Below are 8,640 nucleotides of genomic sequence, written 5' to 3'. Positions count from 1 at the left end.
TGCACTTTATGCATAGGCCAGAACCTATTTTGTAACCTTTGATTATATGATTTGAATTTTATATTTCTACATTTCCTTATGTTATCAAATTCTGAACATGTGCTGGTTGGAAATAGTGGTTTAGATAGTTGACATGATCAATTATATGAATTGATTTCATTATCTGATATGATCGCCTCTCGGATATACGTACTATCAGAGGCAGGAGGATTAAATTATTTACATTTTTGTTGTTAATAGAATTTCCTAATGCACGTCATTGTTATTTTATTGTAGCAATTGGTGTGAATATTGTTTATCATTTATATGTTTTGTCTATTCGCTTCTTCCTCTTAATTCTCATTTCATATGCTTATATCTCAAAATCTATGAACCAGATTATGTAGTGACTTGATCGCGGTTGTCTAGTTGCAACCTATGAAGGGTTGGTTTATTGACCAATATCTACACTATTGGACGATGATCTTATCCTTGACACTCTTCTTTTTCTGAGTGAATGATCAATAAGAATACATGATATTATATTGCATCACATTTAGCACTATGATGAGTTACCATAAATGAGAGATAAGCATAACTAACATTTAATTGTTTTTCTTTTATCTCTAATCATTTATTTTCCTTTATTTTAGTTCTATTGGAAAGTTGTTTCCATGTTGTATAATGAAGGTTATGTTTTGATATCATCCACCAAATGATGTATAGGTCTCTCCCACCTAGACCTTCGCACTTTGTACCTCTTTGCATCATATCTATAAGTTGGCCTTATTTATTTTCCTAAATTGAATAATACCCCATATGGTGAAAGGGAGGCCATCCCTTATCACCTAGAGCAGGAGGATCTAGGATCCTCAGTGATGTTGTCTTAGGTTGTCCTCAGTTACTGGGACAATCTGTGCTCCAACACATTAGCATGTAGGATTGCCAAGATTGGCAGTGGATTTGCCTAGCCTTGCCATTTCCTATATATCCATGGTGTTGTGGATTCATTTCTTTGATTTTCTAGTTGGTTCTTATGTTTCCTTTAGCTTGGGTTGAGTTACTAGTTCCTGGAGCCTTGGTTGGACAAACGCTCTTGAGCACTGTAATAGCTTGGGTTGAGTTACTAGTCCTGGAGCCTTGGTTGGACAAATGCTTTGGAGTCCTTGGTGGGTTGAGCTACTAGTCCTAGAGCCTTGCTTGGACAAATGCTTTGGGGTCCGGTGGAAACTGTGGGTTGAGTTACTAGTCCTAGAGCCTTGGTTGGAACAAATGTTCTAGAGCCCTGGAAGTCTTTGGTAGAGACCGATCTTATGATGGTTTTGTGATGTCCAGCCGTGACGTGGAATCACTATTTGATGGGTTAAGGTGGTTTCGCCTCTGGAAGCCCTGGATAGTTTTTTATTGATGTTTTTATGAGATACCACATTCATGCTTGGAATATGGCACGGGGGTGATTGGCTGAAGAGAGATTTGGCTTAGCCATGTCTATGGTCCAGTGGTTCATGGAAGTCCCACAACTAGTTGGCCCTTTCATCATTAATATGAAGTTATTTCTCCTTGTTATTTCATGAGAATTATATTGGTTTATATGTGGATGATATGGTTTTGATTTCCTTGGTATTTTTGTTGTTATTATGTTGGTTATGAACATGTATTATGACAAGTGGCTATGTATGGCTCTCATCATGTTTTTACTTGTAAATGAATGAACAGTGTATTTATAACCTAATGGATGAAACTGCAGCTACTATGTTGAGGCATCAATGCTTCTTAGTGATTCTAAGATGAGTATGATATCCCTATTCTCAGATCTATTGTTTAAACCTGTAGATTACATATGTGTGACATGTTTGATGAAATGTCATTCATGGCTAGTAGGGGTCTAGTCAAGTCCTTGTTCAAATAATTGCATTTGTATGATTGTTCTTTTATTGTCTTCAATTCTTGAAGTTGGCATTGAGTTCTAGGTGGTGACCTGGGCTTTGGGCCTGAAAAAGTGGCTCAAATCTCAGGGACGCAGACATAACACTGGGTAGAAAAGTCTCTGGACACATGCATACCCATGTTGTGGGAGCGTCTAGAGCCTCTTGGATGTATACTTGTCCATATCAAGGAAGCGTCCAGGGGTTTGATGGTCTAAAACTTCAGCTGGTCTTAGGGTTGGGTACGTGAGTGGTTAGGTTGGCTCTTGGGAGTCATGTTGCTGATGTGGATGGTTTGTATGGTTTGTTTCTGTCGGTTCCACTTTCTTAAGGTGACTTAGGAGGTCGACTCATATCATAGTAAATTCTCGTCACATGTTTACCCATGTTGGCCAATTACTTGGGTAGATGTGGGAGTAGGGTGTTACAGAGTGGTATCAGATCACGGTTCACCCCTCAGAATGGATGGGTTGTGTGTTGGTCATGCATTCATGTTAGTTTCATATGTGTTTCTTGTGTTGTGAGACCATGTGCTTGTTGCATTTGTATGGCATTGGTTATGGTTGTAATGAGTTCGCCATGGGAAGTTGATGATGTCATTTTGGAGTGTTTCATCATGAGTGTATGGTTGATTATGCATTGTTTATGCATTTTAGTATTCACATGTGGTCAAGTGTACAATGATGTGGTGGTTGTTGTCATGCATGAGGTCAGGGTATGTGTAGTTGATATGGTCATGCATTTATGATTGGACTCTAGTTAAAATTATGGGTATATGGTTATATGCTTATGTGTTATATTTCTATAGGTTTTCATGATTATGTTTTACATGTATTACATTGATTTTCTAATCCTGCAGATGAGGTATCCTCCCAAATTATGCTAAGGTACGTTGGTTTATTTTGATTTGGTTTCGCTGACATGATATACCGTGCAAGAAGAATATCATAGATGACTAGCAAGATGGTAGACTACAATTCCCGAGACTCTCCTTATGGATCAGATGAGCAGCGTGGTGTTTGGAACTCTTCTGATTTGGAAGATACACTGAGAATCTTAAAGGCAGAAATAAGGAGTTGTAAGGAAGATAATGACAAAATCATACATGCACAGGAGAAACAATTAGAGGAAAATGCAGTGATACTTTAGAGTTTGTTAGAATTGCAGTGACAGGGACCTCTTCGGATCAGCCATGAGTAGGAGGACATAACTAATGGGACATATGGCAGTAGGTCTTATGGTGTTCACAGGTCAGATAAAGATGACACAGTGAGAGATGGCAAGTTGTTGGATACTCTGGATAGGAGAGGTGATGGGCACATGTATTACTCTAGTTATGGTTCTAACAGGCATTTTGATCGGCTTTGTTATCACCCTTACAAGAGGAGTGACAGGGGATATTTGTTGGACGAGTTTAAGAAAGCAAAGCCACCTACATTTGATGGAGAGATGAAGAAGTCATAGGATGGGGAGGTATTGTTTCTTGGTATGAGGAAGTTCTTTAGGTTGCATGATTATTCGGAGAACATGAAAGCCAGAATAGCTACATTCTGTCTCAAAGGTAAAAATGTAGGGTTTAACCCCATACAGAAATTACCTGCATACTAATTCTAAAACACAGAAAATAAACAATGCGAGAGCATAACACATAAAACACATATACACAAATATTTTCCCCTGGATCCCAAAACCGGGACTACCAGCTTGATTTTTCATTATGTTCCTTTCAATGTTACAATACATATTTATACATGCCGAAGCATCCAATACCATGGACTGAAAACCATCACGTCCAAAACCATGGACTGAAAACCATCGCGTCCAAAACCATGTGGGAAAATCATGAACAAAAGCATAGGTAGGTCCACCAAACCTAACATAGGGTCCAGAACCAAAATTTTCTAAGGTGCTGCCCCGGACCCCATAGAGTGGGGTTACCTACACCCCTCAAACCCTCTGTGCCTCCCCCCGCTACGCAATCGACGCAACGAAGGGGCGGCTCCACCCCCCTTCTAACCCGTCGGTTAACTACGTGGGCTAGTCGTGGAAAGTATAACACAACCCAACATTCTACCACTTGTTGTTTTGTTTCCACAGGGGGCCACAAGAGAGCTTAGTCATTTATCCAGCCCTACAACGCCCATTTTTTCTCTACACCAAGAGAACTTCTCAGAGCTCATAGATTTTGTCAATGCATCTGCAGTATTCTTCAAAGTGTCCACCTTTACCAGCAACAACTTTTTTTCTTCTATCATATCCCTCGCAAATTGATACTGAACATCAATGTGCTTTGTCTTTGAATGATATGCAGGGTTCTTTGCCAAGAAAATTTCACTTTGGTTGTCACAATCTATCCTTATAGCTCCCTGTACTAACCCCATATTTGAACACAATCTCTGCAACCAAACTGCTTCCTTGCTTGCATGAATGGCTACCATGTATTCTGCCTTTGTAGTTGATAGTGCCACTACATATTGTTTCTTACTCATCCAACTGACTGCACCTCCAAATAGGTTAAACACATGCCCACTTGTAGATTTTCTCTGATCTAGATCTCTAGCCCAATCTACATCAACAAAGACATGAATATCCAACACTCTGTCCAATCATGGTCTTCCTTGGTAGCACAAACCATAATCACTAGAGACACGCAAATACCTGAAAACCCGCTTCACGGTTTTCCAGTGCTCCTTCCTTGGTTCTGACATAAACCTGCTCAATACTCCCACTACATGTGCAATGTCTAGTCTAGTATAGACCATTGCATACATCAGGGTACCGACTGCACTTTCATATGGAACACTGGACATGTCCTCTTCCTCTTCTTTTGCCTTGGGACACTGTTCAGCAGATAACTTTACACCTACAGGAATAGGAACCTTCACCGGTTTACTATATTTCATATTAAACCTCTGCAATATTGTCTCGACATACTTCCTCTGGTTTAACCAGAGCTTCCTCTTTGTCCGATCTCTTTTAATTTCCATGCCCAAAATATAGTTTTCAATACCAATATCTTTCATGTTGAATTTGGAGGACAAATGGGTCTTCAAATCCTGGATAATTTCTTTGTCATTTCCAACCAACAACATATCATCCACATACAAGACCAGATAAATAACACGGTCACCAATTAATTTAAAATACACACAGTGATCTGCTTTGCTTCTGGTGAAGCCAAGTCCCCGTATAAATGTATCAAATTTCTGATACCACATCATTGGTGACTGTTTTAACCCATATAGAGACTTCTTTAACTTGCATACCAATTCTTTCTTACCCTTCACCGTAAAGCCTTCAGGTTGCTTCATGTAGATCTCCTCTTCCAGATCCCCATGAAGAAATGTTGTCTTCACATCCATCTATTCTACCTCAAAATCAAAAGCAGCAGCAACAGATAAAAGTAATCTAATAGAAGTTACCTTGGAAACAGGAAATAAAATATCACCAAAATCAATTCCCAGCACCTAGGAATAACCTTTTGCTACTAAATGAGATTTGTATTTCTCCACCTTTCCTTCTTCATTTGTCTTCTTCTTGAACACCCATTTGCTGCCAATGGGTTTTTTCCTTCTAGCTGGCAACTCCACCAGATCCCAAGCCTCATTTTTGTGTAAAGATGTCATTTCATCAACCATGGCCTCTTTCCAGAGTTTTCCATCCTCTGAAGCTACTGCTTCCTTCACAATTCTGGGATCATCATCAGTAATAGACAAAGAAAAATTTGAACAAAAAGCAGATGGACTATACCTTTATGGCTGCCTTCTTTCTCAAACTAATCTTCTCACACCCAGAGTTTGTGGCTCTTCATCTTCTGATTCCTCCTCTACTGTAGAGTCTGATTCTCCCTCCTTTAGCTCAAACTCTATCTTCTCAGGTTCCTTTTGTTGGACTTCATGTTTAATAACATCTTTCACCTCTCTGAACACCACATCTCGATTGTACACAACCTTCCTTATTACAGGGTTCCAAAGCTTATAACCCTTTAAACCATCCTTATACCCAATAAAGATGCACTTTTCATATTTACTATCCAACTTGGTTCGTTTTTCCATTGGAACATGTACATATGCATCATATACAAATACCCTCAGATGTGAAAGAGAGGGTTTCTTACCAGTCCATACCTCTTGTGGAGTCTTATCCTCCAGCACTGATGAAGGTGATTTGTTGACCAGGTAACATGCTGTCTCCACCGCCTCTGCCCAAAATTCCTATCCTAACCCGGCACCACTGAGCATGCTTCTTTCCCTTTCCATCAATGTCTTGTTCATTCTTTCTGCAACTCCATTTTGCTGAGGTGTATATGGAGTAGTCTTCTGCCGTGCTATACCACACTTCTTACATAATTCTTCAAATTCCTTACTGCAAAACTCTCCACTGTTATCTGTCCTCAGCACCTTTATCTTCTTCTCTATCTGGTTTTCCACCAGAGCCTTAAATTCTTTAAACCTGTCAAAGACTTCAAATTTCTTCTTAAGGAAATATATCCATGTATTCCTTGAGAAATCATATATAAATGATACATAGTACATAGACTTACCCAATGATGGAATCTTCACAGGTCCAAACACATCACTATGCACAAGCTCTAATATATGTTTCCCCCTCTTACCACCAAAGGGAAAACTCACCTGATTCTACTTCCCATATACACAATTTTCACATAAATCATCGAGAGAGCTATTACTCATACCTTCTACCATACCTTTACCATGAAGTATTCGAAGGCCCTTCTCTCCAATATGTCCTAGCCTTTGATGCCACAGCATGGTCTTCTATCCAGAGACCACTAGATTTTCTGCTCCACTTTCATGAACCACAGAACTGTTGCATCCATCAACAACAGTGCTACCTTGCAGCTTGTACAGATTTCCAATTCAAACTCCTCGCATCAATACCAGTGCTCCCTGAACCATCTTGCAGGTATCCTTCTCAAACACTGTTTTTACACCTGCATCATCCAACTTGCTTACAAAAATCAGATTTCTGGCTAATGCAGGAATATGCAGAACACCCGGAAGTGTTCTAACCCTTCCACCTTGCAACTTCAACTTTACTTTTTCACGACCAACAATTCTAGCCTTCCTGTCATCCCCCAAGAAGACATCACCACCATCATATTTCTCATACTCCGAGAACCACTCTCTATGGAGAGTGAAGTGAAAGGATGCACCTGAGTCAATCAACCATGCCTCATGATCTACATGTGTACTTGAAGAAGCCAAGTACACATCCCCACCTTCATCTAAAGTGGTTTTTGCCTCTGCAGAAGGAGCATCATCAAATCCCTTTCCTTTATCAGGAGCTTTAGTTTTACAGTCCTTTTTGTAGTGCCCTTCCTTTCTGCATTTCCAGCACACCACCTTTACAGTTTTTCCTGGAGATTGAGATCTCCTTCTAGATTTAGATCTCCCACTCGATGACTTATTTTTGTTTCTGTTCAGGGACAGTCCTCGTATAGATAAGGCATCACCATTCTGGCTCTCCATATTTTTCCGTCTCATCTCCTCCGTCAGCAAGGATGAGACAATTTCATCAAACTGCAAGGCAGTTGCATTGCTACCTATTGTAATAACCAAACTATCCCACGAATCTGGTAGAGAACACAACAAACTAATGCACTTATATTCATCTAAAATTTTGATATCAACAGATGATAACTAACTTACTACAGTATTAAACACATTTAGATGCTCTGTCACCGAGTCTTCATCTTTCATCCTCAGGTTATACAAATTTTTCCATAGGAATAGTTTATTCACCAGAGACTTAGATTGGTACAAAGTCCCTAACTTGTCCCACAAAGCCTTCATCGTAGCTTCCCCTGATACATTCAGCAATACTAAATCCGAAACACACAATCGTATTGTTCTCTTTGCCTTTCAATCCAACTTCTTCCATTCTTCATCAAAAATCCAACTTCTTCCATTCTTCATCAGAAACTCTCATTGCTTTAGTACTAGGATCTACCACGATCCACTGATCTTTATCCACCAACAGATCCTCCATCTTGAGTTTCCATAATTCAAAACTCTGACCATTAAATTTCTCGATATCTATCTTTCCACTGCTCGTCATCTTCTTTCACCACTAGAATCGATCCCGCAGCCTCCCACTGAACAGGGTCTACCACGGGCCCGATCAAAACCCCTCAACAAAAAAGGCATCCCCTTGAAGCCAAAATAGCTCTGATACCAAATGTAGGTTTTAACCCCATACAGAAATTACCTGCATACTAATTCTAAAACACAGAAAATAAACAATGTGAGAGCATAACACATAAAACACATATACACAAAGATTTTCCCCTAGATCCCAAAATCGGGACTACCAGCTTGATTTTTAATTATGTTCCTTTCAATGTTACAATACATATTTATACATGCCGAAGCATCCAATACCATGGACCGAAAACCATCGTGTCCAAACCATGTGCAAAAATCATGCACAAAAGCATAGGTAGGTCCGCCCAACCTAACATAGGGTGCAGAACCAAAATTTTCCGGGGTGTTGCCCTGACCCCATAGAGTGGGGTTACCTGCACCCCTCAAACCCCCTGTGACTCCCTCCTTTACACAATCGATGCAACAAAGGGGGGGCTCCGCCCCCCTTCTAACCCCCTAGTTAACTATGTGGGCTAGTCGTAGAAAGAATATAACACAACCCAAAATAAAACATATATTTTGTGGGAAGATGTGAAGAATGTCATTGGCACTCATGAGGAGGACTTGAC

The sequence above is a fragment of the Pinus tabuliformis genome, chromosome X, assembly GCF_031772625.1.
Source record: "Pinus tabuliformis cultivar Carrire ecotype Pingquan chromosome X, CPIR1, whole genome shotgun sequence".
NCBI lineage: Eukaryota > Viridiplantae > Streptophyta > Pinopsida > Pinales > Pinaceae > Pinus > Pinus tabuliformis.
Note: the sequence above shows the minus strand (reverse complement) of the source record.